The 15,886-nt window shown below is 51.6% G+C and overlaps 1 protein-coding gene across 5 annotated transcripts in view; it reads left to right on the top strand.

Moving 5' to 3' along the window:
* The first annotated feature begins 238 nt into the window (after window positions 1-238).
* The window catches only part of RNF24 (ring finger protein 24), a 32,280-nt gene continuing 16,632 nt past the window's right edge, over window positions 239-15,886 (top strand). The window contains exons 1-2 of one of the 5 annotated variants that reach the window (XM_075047049.1): window positions 239-291; window positions 8,312-8,393. The gene's annotated coding sequence lies outside the window, so the exon portion shown is untranslated. Of the gene's footprint in view, window positions 292-4,888; window positions 5,941-8,311; window positions 8,394-10,336; window positions 10,356-15,886 lie in introns of those variants that run through there. The other 4 variants (XM_075047130.1, XM_075047201.1, XM_075047289.1 and 1 more) reach the window with 4 other exon arrangements.

Here is a 15,886-nt window from a genome sequence, read left to right as displayed (position 1 = left end):
CCCCACGGCCACCCCGTCCCCACCTCACCCCCCGCCACCTCCCAGTGCCACCCTCTCCCCACGGTCCCCCCCCTCCCCCTTCCCGCCCTCCCCCCCCGCCGTGACTCCGCCCCGCCCCGCCCCACCCCGCGCAGGCGCAGTGCGGCCGGCGAAGCGGCGCGGAGGCGAGGGGGGGGTGCCCGACGCCGGGCGGGGGCGGGGCCGAAATGGGGGGGCGGGGCTTCCTCCATCCGGGTCCCTCCCCGCCGCCGGGCAGTGCGGGCGGTGCGAGCCTCGGCGGGACAGCGGCGGGTGAGTGAGGGGCGGCCGCGGGGCGGCGGGAGCCCCCTGGGGGGCCGGAGGACCGGGCACCCCCTCCCCGTGCAGCGCTCTGTGGGGTAGGGACCCCCCGACCCCCGGCTTTGGGGTCTGTGCGGGGCAGAGACCCCCTCCTTGGGCAGCGCTCTGTGGGGCAGGGCCCTTCCTCCGGTACCCCTGTGGGGCAGGGCCTTCTCCCTCTTGCGCCGCTCGGTGGGGCAGGGCCTTTCCTCAGGGTCCCCCCCACTCGCTGTGCGTCCTTCTGTGGGGCAAGGCCCCTCCTTCAGCATCCCTGTGGGGTAGGGCCCTTCCTTGTGGGCTGCTCTGCGGGGCCGGGGGCTCCCCTCCCTGTGCACAGCTCCGTGGGGCTGGAGCCCTTCTTCGGCAGCCCCGTGGGGCAGGGCCTTTCTCCCTGTGCACCGCTGTGGGGGGCAGGGGCCCTCTTTGGGCACTGCTCTGTGGGGCAGGGGCCCTCTTCTCGCACCCCTGTGGGGCAGGGACCCTCTTTGTGCACTGCTCTGTGAGGCAGGGACCCTCTTTGTGCGCTGCTCTGTGGGGTAGGGACCTTCCTCTGGCACCCCTGTGGGGCAGGGCCTTTCTCCCTGTGCACTGCTCTATGGGGCAGGGACCCTCTTTGTGCGCTGCTCTGTGGGGTAGGGACCCTCCTCTGGCACCCCTGTGGGGCAGGGCCTTTCTCCCTGTGCACTGCTCTATGGGACCCTCTTTGTGCACTGCTCTATGGGGCAGGGCCCCTCTTTGTGCGCTGCTCTGTGGGGTAGGGACCCTCCTCTGGCACCCCTGCGGGGGGCAGGCCACCCTCCGTCTCAGCTCCACGATCCCCTGTGGGGCAGGGACCCCCATAGGGAAACGGGGCTGCTCCTGACTGCACTCTGCAGGGCAAGGCCTGTCCCTGCTGCCCCCCAAGCAGACCCCTATAAGGTAGGCCCTCCTCAGGGTGACCGGGGGAGGGTGCCTTTGGGGTGGCTGGCAGCCCTATGGGGCTGCCATAAGGTCCCTGCTTGTGGGGCAGAGGGGACACCCCGGAGGAGGGGGCAGCGGAGGCTGGACGGCGGCCCGGGACTGCATTGCCCAGGAGTGACGGAGGAGGGGGCTGGGGCATTGCAAAGGGATGGGGGATGTGTGCCCACCCAGCACCCATCCTGTCTGGACCCCCTTTGTGAGGGGGAGCTCCTGGGGGTCTCACCCCACGTTCAGCTCGGGGTCCCCGGGTCACCCCGTTCCTGCTAGCCACTGGCTTGGGATCAAGCACGTCCCCTCGCTTTCCTGGGACTGAGAACAGGACTCTGCGGGTTTCTTTGGCTTAAAAAAAAAAACCACCCAGAAATGGGAAAAGCTGCTTTTCAGAGTTACACAGGGCTGCTGTTCCTGCCGTACAGGCACGTACGGAGCCCTCCCAGCATCCGCTGCTTCGCCCGCTTTGGCAGGGGACGCGCCTGGGTCCCACGGGACTGAAAACCGAAGGGTAAAAATGCACCTCCTGGGGTTTGGGGGTTTTTTTTGTTAGTTTAGCCTGTTTTTGTTTTAGCCTGGGCGTGTGGAGGAGAGCATCTCTGTGGGTCCGGTCACCCTGCGTACCTACGAGCAGTGCCGGATCTTTCGGATGCGCCAGCGTGTGTGTCTGGGGGTTATTTCCCTCCTCCCTTGCGCACCTTTGGCAGGAGGTTTGGATGACATCTTGCTCTGGCACGCTCCTCTCCTTTGATCTCGAGTTTCCTGCCATGTATAACGTGTTCGGCAACACGCGAACCTGGCTCCGCGGCTGCTGGGGAGGGCGATGCGGGTGCCTCCTCACCCTGGTTTTCCCCGACTGGCTCCTGCCGACAGCTCCTGGCTTTCCTTTGTCTCCGCTGCTGCCAGGACGGGCCCGAGGATGCTCTGAACGGAGCAAAGACAAGCACAAAACACCCTCCCATCCCTTTGTTTCCAGACCTTTGCGGGCTCAGCTGATGTTATGCGGTGTTTCATGTGCCCAGGCAGATAAACCGACTACTTGCATCTTTTTAGTTATTTATTTATTTTTCTGGGTTATTTTGGGTGATGTAGTTTGCAGGGAACGTATCCCAGCTGCAGGCTGTGCCGGAGGGATGCGGCAGCTCCCTAGAAATGGGGTGAATTAGCCAGAAGCGTAACTGGAGCATCTCGTGGTTGTCCTCTCGTGTCCTCGAGTGAGCAGGGCCATAAGCTCTCAGCTCTGTGCACCAAAATCTGGGTTCACCAACACTTCTCCTTGCTCATGGGAGGAGAGATTCAACCCCGGTTTGCACGAGCTGCTGCTAACAGCAGCTTTGGGGCCGATGAGGACAGAGGAAGGTGAACAAAACCCAGGTCAAGCTCAGACCTGACTGCCTAGATGGCTGAAATAAGCCTTCTTTTTATGCTTGCGAGAAAGCAAAATACAAATTTTAATATTATGATTATTTTCTAGATTCCTATTGTTGTTTCTGTTCCTGTGGGTGTTCCGTTTGATAGCAAGACCATAGCCTGAATTCATATTAATGCTTCTTTTTTGTGACAGGTGTAAACAGAGCTACCCTGAGCATGTCAAACAGCCCCTGAGTAAATCAGGTTATTTGCTCTATTACTTTATTCATACAGGTTAGATGCTCCAGCTGATGCATCTAGAGTGCTGTGCCATCTGGAGCAAAAATTAAATACAAATTTGGCCCCCAGCCCGGAAAAATAACAAGCCCTTGCCTTCAATAACTGACGGCGGAAGAATAGAGCCCCTGACAGAAGAAATGCTTAGGGGCAACGTGGAAGGAACCCAAAATGTGCTAATTGAGGTATTTAAAAAAGAAAAAAAAAGAAGGAAAATAAATCCTTCTACCCTTGCAGTGCATGCTGAAAGCAGCCAGGAGGGATGGTGTTGTGGGGCTGATGGCCACAGATGAAGGTTCTGGTCCTGAGCGGGTGGTGGAGCTGCTGGAGGTGAGGGTGGTGGTGACCTCCTGGGTCTCCTGGTCTTGCTCTCAAAGGAAATCCCCTCCTCAACCTCCCAAAGCTCCACCTGACCACCGACTCAGCTAGAGTTTGCTTGCTTTGTCGCTACTCAGCCCGGTAAAAGTTTATGCCAAGGCTGACCCGTTGGCTAGGGCCTTCCTTCTCATCTCCAGCTGGGTTTGGACACTCTAGATCTGCTCATTGGGTCACCGTTTAGTCCAAGGCTGTCTCAGATTTGGGGGGACGAGCTGTGGAGGTGGGTGAGCCGTGGTGGTGCCTCTTGCTTGTACAGCCCAGGCTGTGGTCCGCTTGCTTCCAAGCTCAACTGGAGATACCTGTGATGGACCACCTGTGAAGGACAGCGTGGTCAACGTGCTCTGGATGCTAGTGGCATCTGTCCAAACTTCAAATAAGGAGGAGCCTATGTGCCAAATAGGAAATGGGATGATGACTGCTGGTTGCTACTGCCGTTCTTGGCCGGAGGATGGTCCTGGCCATGTCCTGGGGCAGAGGCAGGTGATGGGGAGGAGCAGGTTGACGGTTATGTGGTGAGGAAGCGGCAGAGCTGCTGGTGGGGTGACTCCAGACTGTGAGACTGAACAGAGCCCGTCGGTTTTACCCAAGAAGGACTGATGTTTCCAGCTGGTCTCCTGGACTAAATGGTGTGTGGGATGATTCGAGGACACCTGGCTTTTGCTATGAGGGCTTTCGTGCTCATGGACCACCTCTCCACATGTTCCCTCTTGGGTCGTCCCTCCCAACGGCCCGGCCATCGCCTCCGCATTGGCCGTGTGGTGCAAATTGTGTTGCAAATGATTAGCTCGTAGCCATAAAACAGCACCTGGATGTTGAAAAGGTGGAGAGGGGCACGGGTGGGCGTGCTCTTCTCCTCCTGTTCCCACCACCGTGACCTGAAATGCTTCCGCGATGGGATGGCAGGGCTTGGCACAGCTGAGACGAGGTCCTCTCCCACCAGGTCAGACTCTTGCTGTCTCACCTGGGCACACAGTAAACCCAGGCAACCCTGTTCCTCGGGCTGGCATAGAAGGAGTACAGATGCTTCTGGTGGTCTTTAACCACCTTGGAACCATCAGTGTCAAAGCCTGGAGGGTGGTTTTTTGGATTTGAAGCTTCCCCTGGTCTTTGGGTGTCTCGGTCTCTGCTGTGGTTGGTGTCGCTCAGCTGGGTTTCTGTTTATTTTTGTTTCCTGTGATTATTATCATAAAGCTGAGTGTTGTTGACATAAGATAACATCTGAATTGCATAGACTTCCTGTCCCTTCGTAGCAACGTTGCCCTGAAACCGCTTAGACTTTGTGTCGGGAGTGGCCACCCTGCCCCTGCCTTCACCCTGACTCACTTATCAATGCTTTAAAATGACATCAGCGATGATGTGATACAGGGCTTATCTGCAAGAGAGCTCAGCCATCACCTGACCCTGGTGGTGCCTCTTGCTTGGTTGAGAAATGCAGGTGATGCCATCGAAGACACGCTCGAGGAGAGGATGCAAAACCCCTGCGGTTTCATGGTAGCGATGGGCAGAGGTAATTTGCTTCCTAAATTGAGGAACGGGAAAACCTCGGCATCTTCTCCACCGGGCACGGCGGGTTGGAGCAGTACCCGCTTCCCCCCATCCCGGGATGCAGCGGTACCTGAGCTGGGGATGGAGCTGCATTGTTTTCGGATGCTTTTTACTCCCTGGAGTGATGACATGAGCCATCCATGTGGTTTTTCTACCTTTATGGCACATTTAATTTCCATCAAAGTTAAAAAGAAGAAACCTAAATGGTTCCAACCACATGTCAAGGGCTCCTGTGTCCTGTTAATGAACTGATTGTGGTGCCAGAGGGATATCGGCGGGAGGAAAGAGCAGCCATCCACAGCACCTCGAAAGGATGCCAGCAATAGCATTGGTGGTGAGGACAGAGCGGCTGTGAAGCCTCCAAGGTAGGGATGAGCAGTGGCAGGAGAGGAGAAGACATGCTTGGGGAGGAGGGACAACCTCACTGCTCCGAGAGAAGCAAAAAGCCTCGATGCCAATGAGTGGAAAGGTGGCAGGAGCCGGGTGCCAGAGCCCACGGACGAAATTAGCTTCGAGCAGCTGCCTCGGCGTAGCTGAAGGCTGCGAGGTCTCGGGTTGCTCCGACGCCGGAGCTAAAACTGGATCAGCCTTCAGAAAAAGCGGGCGAGACGCCGAGAAGCAGGAGGAGGAGCGAGGGCTGGGCCGCGGGAAGCCTGGGCAGGGAAGTCCTTCAGCCGGTTGCGTTTTCTGCTCCAGCTCCGGGGCTGCAAATGTGAGAAGGAAGCAGGAAAAACTTCTCCTGGTTCATTTTTTTATCCCCGTGGAGGATTAATCTTGCCGCTAATACAGCTTTTAACTCACAAAGCGCCTTAGAGGAAACTACGCCAGGAGTGTGTTTGCAAGAGAGAAACTGAAAGTGTGAAGTGGGGAGAGCAGCTGCCCTCCTGATTTCAGCCATCGGCCACCTCAGGGCCATTATCACTCTCCCTGCCTGCAAATAGCAGTGGGTTTCCCAGCTTCTTGGCTTGGAGGAATATTTAGGAGAAAATATAAGAGCTCCGGGACCGTGCAGATTCCCATCCTGGGAACCCACAGGCGTGGAAGGAGGAGGTTTCGGTTCTTCAGTCCGTCTGTTTGAAGCCAGGAGGAGCAGCCCAGCAGGTAAGAAAATGGGTAAAGCCAAATTACTCATCAGAATTGGATGGGAGGGAGCACAGTCTCCCACCGGACAGCTTCCAACTAAAATAGTTTCATCCCAGCGTCGTGCCTCCCCCCCCGCTGACCAGGCTCTTCGTGCTTGCAGCCTGCACGAAATTAAATTGCTGGCGTACCGTAAGGATCGAATTAAACTTCTCTCCACACAGAGCTTTCTCTTGAGCAGGCAAATATTTCCACGGCGCTTTAGAGACTCTCGTTTTTCTATTGTTCTATATAAAAACCCGTCGCCAGGCTGGGCTTCCCCTGGGGCAATTTCCTGGCTCCTTGGTTATTAACGCAGCTGCGGGGCTGGTTTTTTGTTTTGCTTTTTAGCTGAGAAGTGCCGGATTAAGACCCAGCATCTTGCTCTCTTGGCATCTGAAATAAAAGATGAGGCTTTTGAAGACTCTGTGACAGTGGTGGCCATCCAAAGTGGGATGGGATTGTGCAGCATTGGGTGGTTTTGTGGCTGAATAAATAGTGATAATCTCGCCTGAGCGCTGGCTGGAGCCCATCCGCTGGCGCTTGCGTAGGTCGGCTGTCTGTCAGCTGAGCCCTCCACCGTGGTCTCGCTTTGCATTTGCACCAAAAAAACCCTCACATTATGCTGAGCGTTGTTTGGGGGTGGCACTTCGGGAGTAAAAGCAGGAAAAATGGATCATTTCCTCGGCTGCAGCTTTGCCTGGGGGATGCTGAGTTGTCATGTGCTCACGACTCAAGGCTTTCCCCTTGCATCTCCCCTCTTGCATCTGCTACAGCGTCTCCCCCCTCGCATCTCCTGCAACATCCTCCCCATGCATCTGCCGCCGATACAGCAGCAGAAACGGGTCAGGGTGGTGACAGTGAAGGGGTGGGATGTGTTGCAGCTGGGTGAGATGGATGGGGCTGGAGACGAGCCCCGACGTCGAGTGGTTTATTCCAGTCGGGAGGAGCCTTGGATGCTAAAGCTGGGAGTGGAAGTGTTGCAAGGAGTTAGGAGCCGGGCTGCGCGGGGATGGCGAGTGTTTCCCCAATGCCAAGAGAATATTCTTCTGTGCCTAAGGAGAAAAAAAAATATGGTACCCCATTAAAAAGGGCTGGAGAAGGGGGATTCTGCTGCCATCCCATCAAGCACCTCCAAAAGGAGTGTTTTTAAGACAAGCCCTGATGAGATTGAGTCCTGGTTTAAACTGAAAATCTCTTTAGATTTCTTTTTTTGGATGGAATTTAAAAGAGGAAAGAAGTAAGCACTAACAAAATTTCGCTTGTCGTGTTTTCTAACAAAAGTGGCTTTTCCTCACTGAAGGATCACCTGAATCCTTTTTGCCTGAAGCCTCCTTTAGGTTTTGATTTATTTCAGCCGTTAACGTTTCTCTTAAGAGCCAGAACATCAAACTTAGGAGCGAACTGTGGTTGGCATCGAAAACCAGGTTGTACATTGTCTGCTTCATCTTCTAAATCAAATGATTTATTCTTTAATATTACGAATTAGTCATTGCAAGCATAGCAGCAGGTGCCAGACTGTTTACACGAGGATGCTGTGTTATATTTTTCCACCTTAATATCGCGAGTCCTTGCTGCAAAGCTGTGCGGACAAAGGTTGCTGCGAAGCTGGGCAAAACTTGGGTTTTGTGTGAATTATCCAATTTGCTGCCTAGAAGTTTGCCCGCTTTTTTTTCTTACTATTAAAATAATGTTTTCCTTAGCCAGTGCAGAACAAGTCGGGGGATTGGGGGTGGGTTTTTAGGTTTTGGTTTTTGTTTTTTGCTTTTTTTTTAGCTGGAGCATCATTCCTGTGAGAGTGGGACCGCAAAAATGGGTCGTGACAACCCTGTGGGATGCTCGCCTGGGATGGGATCCTTCCAGGCAGGCTGACTGGGCTCACCTCAAACACCGTCATTGCTCCAGACAACCCTTCGTGGCACTGGGATGGAAATTCCCCTTTTCTGCCCCAAAACCAGCCCCAGTGAGGATTTCTCGGCGAGGACTTGCTGTGTGGCAGCCGTCTCTGCGGGCTGCTCTCCGCTTTTGTTTACATCTGATAGAAAACTTCTTAAATTTACTGGCAAGGGAGTAATTCTAATCCTTTTCAATGAGATCAACGGATTAGTGTCTGAGATGCTTATAAAATTGCGAGGATTAGCTGAGGCCTTTCCCCCCCCGCCCCTTTTCTCTCTATGCCGCATAACGTCATCGCTGCATTTTAAAAGGGGATCTCTGTGCTGATATTAAGAGCTGAACCAATTTATAGCAGTCTTTGCCAATCAAAGCATTTAAAAACAATAACTTCATCCTCTCCCTTGCTCGCTCTGGCTTTTTGTGCAATATTAGGGTTTGTTTTTTTTCTTTTTTCCAGCGTCCCTGGCACCAAACCACGGTAGCCGTTCAGCAGATACGTTGGGTTTGCGTGGCTTGGCTGCGTTGCGGCGCCCGTGCGGGTAAGTAGGGAGCTGACCCGAAAGCTTTCCTTGATAGAGACTTGCAAAATCACATGTTGAGATGAGCAGATCCTGAAAATGATGTTACTTCACGAGGTTGCCCCTTATTGCAAAGGATTCGGTCTTTCATGGTCCATCTGTAGAGGGGAATGGTGCTTTTGGGTCAACGGGATGCTCTCACCCCGGCTCTCAGGAGCGATGGGAGTGGGATGAAACTCCACGCACCCTACACTTCTGCATCCTCTTAATTATAACCTGCGCTTGTATTAGGACATGATCGCTAATAGGGTCACATGGAAAACCATACGTGGAGCTAACATGGAGGAGGGTTTAGTTCAAACCCTGTTGCCTCCCCTTGCAATATTGCCCTGTGCCTTTCCCTGCAGGGTATTTTTTAAATGCCTTTTCTCCCGGGTCGATGGCTGCACAGTCGCTTGACCTGCCTGAACAAGGCAATCCTGAACTGCCGAGTGGTAGGAGCTCCAAGCCAGGAATTTCTGGCCCCGACCCAATATACTTCCAGAGGCAAGCTTTTAAATATATACAAAGACAAGCTCATAATTTCCACTATACTAATGAGGCCACGGCGTTTTCATTGAAATGTGCCAATAGCCGCCGCGGTGGTATTTTAGCAGCCTTGTACTGTGAATCCAAATGTGATTTAACATGGCAGCCCCCGCGGAGCAGAGGAAAACCTGCTTCTCCCGCTGAATTTCAATGAAGCTTCTTGGCGGCGCTACCCGAAAATCCCCACGGTGGTGGGACCTTTCCTTGCATTTCATCTCGACGCGGGTTTTCCCCTCAAATGCCACCATTTTGGTGAAGACAGGGAAGGGTAGGAATGGGTTGAAAGAGGTATAATGATATTTGAGGAGGGGGGGAAAGTCTTAGTTTTAAAGACTGGTTTTAAAAGATTGTGCGGCTGCAATTTAATAGCAGGACTTGCTGGAAGTATCTTTATCTTGTAGTAAAAACCAAATGTGAAGGCTCCCAGGCATCATGTGCTCTCTTGACCTTTAAAAAGACACTCGAGGCAGCCTGCCTGCTCGTTGCTAAGCCGACTCGTTAGTGCCACTCATATATTTTGCCTTCTAGTAGGCAGTTCAGCACCCAGGAATTTGTATAGACCCGACAGCAAACTATTACATGCCTGAAAGTCGCGTTGGTTTTTTTTAGCTTCGCTGCCCAGGGAGGCCCTGGTAGCCTTGAAGCAGTTGGAAAATATTTAGCAGGTTTTGTTCGGTTGGCTGCAAGAAAAACGCAAACTTTAAGTAACCCTCTCAAAAGTTGCTTGGGTTTTTTAAACCGGTCCTGCATCAGCAGCACACCCATAACTTGGGGTTTTGCTTAGTTAGGGCTCAATTTACGAGAAACCTATGTAAGAAGCAACGTCCTTCAGCAAAGCAGGGGTGTGGGTAGGTAATGCTGAAAATTCATGTGTGGCTATCCATCACCTCCTGGTTACAGACCCCTGTACTGCAGGTAACCCTGAATTTTAAGGTCCCTTGACTTTCTCCATCCCACTAAGGTCGGGCCATGATGCCGGGGAGAACAGGGAAGAAGGATGATATTCCATGGTGTTACCTTTGGTGCTGAAACTCTGCACCACAGAGGAGATGTGTATGTTGGGTTTATGCATATTTATCTCCATCAAGCACCTCACTTGGCCATGCAAGTCTGGGAGTGGAAAAGTTCAATTTTCCATTTCCAGCTAAATTTTGAGGGTTTTGCGATCCTTGCGGCCACCTTTGCTTGTGCCGGTCCTGTGGGAGTGAAGCAGTTTGTGTCCCATATCTGTGTGGCTCAGGGGAGGGGTTTTTTGCTGGAGTCTAAAGCATTGCAAAATCCCCCTGATCTCTGTTAGCAGGGCAGAAGGAATGATAAAAGAAAATACTTCCCCCAAACCCGGTACTTTTGTGAAAACCAGAGGAAGGGTGGGCCAACTGCGCAGCTCATTTTTCTGTAAGTATTAGGAAAAGTAGCAAACGGCAGTGACGTGGCTTTAGTGTAAATTCCCAGCAGGCTGACGTTTGGGTTTGTTTGGGTTTTCCTGAGGGCTTTTTAATGCTGTCAGCATCTTAAAATACAAACCTTGCAGAATTGGCCTGGGCTTAGGGGGACAACTCCTCTGTAGGATTTCTTTTACTAATTTTTTTCCGGTATCCAGACACCAGCTTTTTTGTTCTTCTGCATGCAGCTACCTCTTCTCCTTAATTTTTACCGCAAATATAAATGGTGCAATTAAAAGGGTCCGTGGAGAGCATTCCTGAGGACTGAAATCCAGGATCCGTGAGCAGACGGCAGCAGCATAAAGAGGAATTCTTCCCTCTCTGGCCTCATGCTGCTTTTTCACCGTGAGGCTTTACAGCCATCTGGATCCTCTTTCAGATTATGCCTCCCCCCAAAAAAATCCATAACCTAGCAACCTTATTTAGTGTAAACGAGAGCATTATGCTTCCCTGCATCCCAAATTGCACTTGGCTCCTCTTACTGCCTTTATAGGATGGCTGCTAGCAGCTGTGATTCCCATTGCCGGCACAGGGTGCTTACCTCCAGGAGGATTTTGTAGGGATTATTGATCCCTGGATGTTGCACTGATTATTTTTTTTTTTTCTCCCCCCCCCCCCCCCCCCCAAGGAGCTTAGGAAGCAGGGAAAAAAGGGTTTCAGAAGATCATTTAGTCCATCTGCTTCTCAATATAGAAGAGTGGAGAAGGCTGGTTGCTCTTCTGCTCTGCAGAAAGCAATTTGCTTTTGTTCAGCCTGAAGATGACTTGGATCAAACAAGATGTTCTTCCAGGTGTGATACTTTGGGAGACCCCCTGTCTCTCAGTGTCATCACCCAGGAATTTGCAAATTCCCCCAACCATTTAACACCAAATTCTCTGGTCTGGCCCTTCAGTGGCATAGGCTGAGCCTTTCTCACAGGGTTTCTGATCCACTTTCCCCAAGTAACCCATTAATTGGGGAAAACTCTGCAAATGAGGAAAAGCAACCGCGAACAGAGGTGGAAGATTATTTCCACCAAATTAAGCAACTGGCGCAGGGGGGCTGCAATGTGCGGCATGAAGCTGCCACCCTACAGTTGTGCCTGACTTCAGCCCTGGCTTTCAGTGCTTTGCTTGGTGTAAAATACTCTAGTTTTTAATAACATGTGTGTTATTAAATTTTTTAGCACCTGAGCTACATGGTGTGGGGCGATGCTGCTCCATTGAGTGCTGTGGTTGCAGGCAGGGATGGAGGGAGCAATGGGGTGATGTGGTCCCATCACCGTGACCCCATACAGGGTACTGGGGGGCTGCTGCCTTCTGCTTTCACCACTGTGAGTATGAACAGGGCTGGGGGCAGGAGGAGGCAGCAGCACATCCTTTCCCACCACGCTCTCGGGAGGAAGAGTGAGCTCAGCGGGTCGTGACGTTGGATCTGGGATGGAGCCACGTGCTAGGAAAGGAGAAAAAAAAAAACAACAGAAAAAATCCCCAGGGCCAAAGGGAAAAAATTCCTCAAGTGTTATTTCATTGCCGAGAAGCAAACTGAACCGTACGTGGACAGCTTGTGCGCACATTTCAAAGTGACACTCTGCTTCAGACCCTTCTGATAAGTGATTTCCATTTCTCATTTCTGCAATCCAATGAGAGCCTGAGCAGGGCTCTCCTCCAAATTCTGCTTCCCCCCTCCTGCAGACCAGATTAAAAAGCACTATTGATTTTTTTTTTTTTCCTCTGTTTATTTTTGCCTTTTTTTCCTGGAACTTGCAAAATCAGCCCTGAGCTGAGTTTGCCTTCCCAACAACGCTGGGCAAAAGCACTTGACTTTAAACTGGGTGATGGGAGCTGCAGCTGACCTATTTTCTGCATGTTTCTCTGCCAACGGTAGCAAAAACATTTTCACGTTTAAAGGTGCTCTTCGGTATTAAGGTCGTGGGATCATTTGCCTGTTAAACTGTCCAGAATCAAAAGCACTTGCTGCAAATTGCAGTGGTACCAGTTGTGCTGCCGGGTATTTCTTTTGTTATAAAGACTTTTCTGTTTTTTTCCAGTGACCAATTGCTTCGTCACGTTGTCACATCGCTCTGTCTGTGTCCCCCTGCCCAAAGGCAGTGGAGAGGGTTAAGGTTTTGTGCTCAGTGTCAGCCAGCCGGGGAATGAGGCCAGGAAATTTCCTGATTCCAGTTCAAAAAAAGCATCGTATTCGGTCTGAGGGAGAAGGGATCAAAGGTTTGAAGCGGTTCTTGGTTGGAGGTCAGTTTGGTTTCTTGGTTGTCCAGGCACACAACAACAATGCACCTCCACCCCCCAAACCTGCACGCAGCTGAAATGGGTAAAATAAACAGGTTTTGTTCCGTTTGACACCCAAAAGTTTCCTCTGTTCCCCAGCTGTGGCACAGCATCGCCCCGGATAAGCTTTGCTGGATCTCAGTATGACTCTGACCTGCGGCATAAGGGACCACGAGGGAGGGACCTGTCGGGATGCTCTCCGTTCCTGGCCCACTCTGCCGTGCAGTCGTTAATCCCGCTAATCAGTAACGCTGCCGAGCCGTGCTCCATTGCTCATGCTCCTCCTCTGCTCGCTGCCGTTTTTCTGGCGGTGAAGGAGGTGGGTCTGGTTGGATGCTCGGAGCCGGTGCTGGATGCGGCCAGGCTGCAGCCTGACACCATCCCCGTAGGAGCATCGTAGCTCTACTAAAATCACAGCACGCCAAGATTTGCCCCCCACCCCATTCTCAATGCTGTTGTCCCATTTTTGGATGACAAAAGACATCGCTCCTGGCAGGAGCAACATTGAGATTTCCCCCTATTCCGTCCCAGGCGAAGGCAACGCGGCTGCGTGGCATCTCTCAAGCGACAGCGATGCTGGTTTTGGGGGCTGGCTCTGCAGCTGCTTGCGATTTTCCCACCGCCGCGCTGTGGGTCCTTGTGCTGGACCAGCTCCAGAGGTGGAGCTGGAGGAAATTCCTTCCAGCTGCTTGAGGTCAGGGCTTCGCTTTTCTTTTGGGGTTCACGATGGGGGGTGAGTTAGCCCGTGAGTTAAAAGCAGGCTTCTCTCGCTGCTGCTTTTTAAACACCTGGGAAATTTTTCTTTTTTTTAAATATTATTCTATTAGGCATACCTATTAAATAACCTTTATGTTGTGGATTTATTGCATGGAAGAATACCCCGCTTCGCTGTACAACTTGGGGTATTTCAGAAAGGTCTTGTCAGCTGCTCACAGTTTAACTTTCAACGGAGTTAATAACCGTTTTGGTTAAACCTGTATAAAACACGTTGTGGACTTGCGTAACGCCTTTGAAACTCGAGACGCCGTTCGCGCCTGCTTGAAATCTTTCCCATCGATAAAATATTTCGACTTGGAGTTTCGCCATGGCTTAGCATTTGCTTTTCCCTGAGATTCATGGTTTCAATTGAGCGACAGGAACCTGCGTGTATCTGGCTTTGTTGAGTTTTTAAAGCTCAATATTTCCTGGAGATGGGTTGGCTCCGCCAGCTTGGCCAGTGGGATGCTGTGGGGGCTCAGACCACCGGCTTCATCCAGTTTCCCCAGCTAATGGTTCAGGAGGTTCAGACCAGCCTGAGTTTGCTTTGAATCCCTGCGGAGGAAGTTGTTTGTCTCAAACCATAAGGTAAATCCCTCTGAAAATGGCTTTTTATTTACAACAGCAGAGGCAGAAACCACCCCTCCACCCAGCGCCTGGGCTATATTTAGGTATGATGCACAGCACTCACGTGGCCCTTTTATGCACTGGTGTTCTAAATAAATAATAATAACATTTTTTAAAAGTGCAAGCAGCTCCTTTTAATAAGTAAAACCCAGAGAAGGAGCACATAGTTTAAATACATGTGGCAGAGCAGCAGGAAAGAAAAAATTGGGGGCTCATGGCATCACCTGCAGTGGACCAGCGGCATCCCTGGTGTCACCCCCCCGGCCTCGGGGACCACGGCTCTCCTGTCTTGTTCCCCTTCTCCCTGCCTCAGTTTCTCTGCCTGTAAGAAGATAATTGCCTCCTCTATTAATTCCTTTGAGATCTCCCGATGAAAGCTTTAGGTAAGAGGTTGGACCTCTTACTAAGCGCATTAAGTGCTTGCTATGATTATAATAGGGATTAATTTGGCTAGGTGGCTTATTTAGGTTTGCCTTTAACAGCCCAACTTGTAATCAAAGCGCTGCGAAGCTGGCGAGTTAATGCTGACCTGTAATACTTCACTTCCTGACTTCTTGATATGCCATTAACCGTAACTTGGCTTTTAATTAAAGCTCTTTTTTGTAGTCGTCAAAGAAACGGGGATGTGCTTGGCCCTGTGTTGCTGATTCATTGGAGGGTGTAACAAAGGAGGAGGCAAGGAGTCAGGTCGTTCCGCTTTGCAGCGTTGCCATCTCCAGCTCTCCCTGCATCCCCGCATATGGCCCCATTGCGTGGACACTGCTGTTCCTTTTTATTTTTGCAAGCTGTTGTATCGTTAAATAAATACCCTCTAGTTCCCTCCATGCTGCACCCTAGGAAAATCAGATTTTCTCTCCTTTGCTTTAGTCAAAGGTGTTTGCAATCTCTCTCTCTCTCTCTCTCCATATATTGTTTGCAATACATTATATATACAATACATTGCTATATATAGATACATTGCAAAGAAATATGCATGCGTATATATATATTTACTTTTTTTTTATGCGCACTTGAAAGATTTTCCTCCAGTCAGCCCTTGGGACTCCCGTACAACTTTCCAGGTTCAGGGCTTTTTCTTCCCACTCTTTCCCCAGGTTTATCTTTCTTCGGCAGACTTATTTCTTCTGTTTTGAGTGCTGCTGGCTGGCAGGCACCCTTCCCGGCCCTCGATGTCTCACAGTTGTCTTCCTGTGATTTCTCTCTCTCCAAGGTCATGCAGACCCGATGGACCCAGGCACAGTCGGAGACCCCAGGTAAATGGGGCATTGGGCAGGTGCCTGCCCAAATTCCTCATGGCTTCATCTCTGCCATCTCAGCAGGTTCACTTTTTAGATGAAGAGCAAGTTGGCCTCTTCCCCCCCGCCACAACCTCACGCCGCAGAGGGGTTCTCATCCAGAACTGGGGAAAGCCTCCCCTCTGTAAGGTTTCTGCGGTACCAACCCCTTTTCTCCGGGCAGTTTGTGCCCCCCATCCCGGGGGGCTGCGGGGACCTGCCGGGGGTGGCGGGTGCTCCAGAAGGGGCATCTGCCTGCTCTGAAATGCCTTGGCCATGGAGAGAGCAACAGGGAGGCTTTTGTTCTGCACCAGAAACTTTTCATCCTTCTTTATGACTCCTTTTTTATTTCTTTTGGCTGCACTCTCACAAATCTGAAGCAGATTAAAATACAGTTCCTCCCCCCCCCCACTCCCCTAAAAAAAACCCAACCCCAAAGCTTGGCTGTTTAAAATCATCAGATTTCAGTGGAGTCTTTTAAAGTTAACAGTTTCCTGGATCCTGTGCAGGCTAACTTATTTTTTCCCTCTAACCTCCATGGTTTTTGCCATAACGTTTCT

The sequence above is a fragment of the Buteo buteo genome, chromosome 1 (genome assembly GCF_964188355.1).
Source record: "Buteo buteo chromosome 1, bButBut1.hap1.1, whole genome shotgun sequence".
Classification (NCBI taxonomy): domain Eukaryota; kingdom Metazoa; phylum Chordata; class Aves; order Accipitriformes; family Accipitridae; genus Buteo; species Buteo buteo.
The sequence above is the reverse complement of the archived record's forward strand: the minus strand, read 5'-3'. Positions and strand labels throughout refer to the sequence as shown.